Source organism: Colobus angolensis, unplaced genomic scaffold (genome assembly GCF_000951035.1).
Source record: "Colobus angolensis palliatus isolate OR3802 unplaced genomic scaffold, Cang.pa_1.0 Scaffold22, whole genome shotgun sequence".
NCBI lineage: Eukaryota > Metazoa > Chordata > Mammalia > Primates > Cercopithecidae > Colobus > Colobus angolensis.
Window position 1 is genome coordinate 364,754 of NW_012115377.1, and position 1,072 is coordinate 365,825.

General features: G+C 52.0%; 1 protein-coding gene across 1 annotated transcript in view; it reads left to right on the forward strand.

The window, feature by feature from the left end:
* Positions 1-1,072, forward strand: part of LOC105512817 (chromosome unknown open reading frame, human C19orf71) — a 5,131-nt gene that overhangs the window by 2,273 nt on the left and 1,786 nt on the right. The gene's annotated exons all lie outside the window — the stretch shown is intronic.

Genomic DNA, 1,072 nt, shown 5'->3' on the forward strand with positions numbered 1-1,072 from the left:
CAGCCTCCCGAGTAGCTGGGATTACAGGCACCCGCCACCACGCCCGGCTAATTTTTGTATTTTTAGTAGAGATGGGGTTTCACCATGTTGGCCAGGTTGGTCTCAAACTCCTGACCTCGTGATCTGCCCGCCTCGGCCTCCCACAGTGCTGGGATTACAGGTGTGAGCCACCGCGCCGGGTGCGAGACCCTATTTCTGTTAAAAAAAAAAAAATGGAGATGCGGTGGACAGGCTTCAGCAAGTGTGTGATAATGGAGGTGGGTGTACGTACCGCCTGGTCCTGGAAGGAAACACCAGAAGGTAGTGAGTGTGAGTGGCAGGCGGGTACAGGGCCAACAGCAGTGGTGAGGGGCTCATTTCTCATCAAATATTCTGTGCTGTTTTAATTACTTTTTGTCTGTTTTGAGACGGAGTCTCTCTCTCTTACCCAGGCTGGAGTGTAGTGGCGCGATCTCGGCTCACTGCAACCTCCGTCTCCCAGGTTCAAGTGATTCTCCTGCCTCAGTTTCCCTAGTAGCTGGGACCACAGGTGTCCATCACCACTCCTGGCTAATTTTTGTATTTCTAGTAGAGATGGGGTTTCACCATGTTGGCCAGGCTGGTCTCGAACTCCTGGGCTCAGGTGATCCACCCGCTTCAGCCTCCCCAAGTGCTGGGATTACAGGCGTGAGCCACTGCGCCCGGCCAATTTTGTGCTGTGTTTTAATTGCGTTTTAAAAGCTACACGTGTTTTGCAATTCATTTTAAAAGGGCGAGGTGCCCCAGATCTTGAAACCGCCTTTCTAGTGGAAAAGCCGAGTCTATGTGGTATCACTCAGACAGGCTCCGTAACTGGCCAGGCTGCTCCCATGTTCGGTGGGCACCTGGGAGTCTAGGCAGGATTTAAGCCGAGTTGCTGCCATGAGACCTGGAACCGGGCTTTCCCTGCAGGGCCCAGATGAGATTGTTTTGAGCCCTGCCAGACTATCTTGGGGCCAACAACCTTGTTCTCTGGGGTGACTTCCTTGGGACATATTCCCAAGAGCACGGTCAAAGCATAAAACATCTTTGAGTCTCTCTTTTTTTTTTTTTT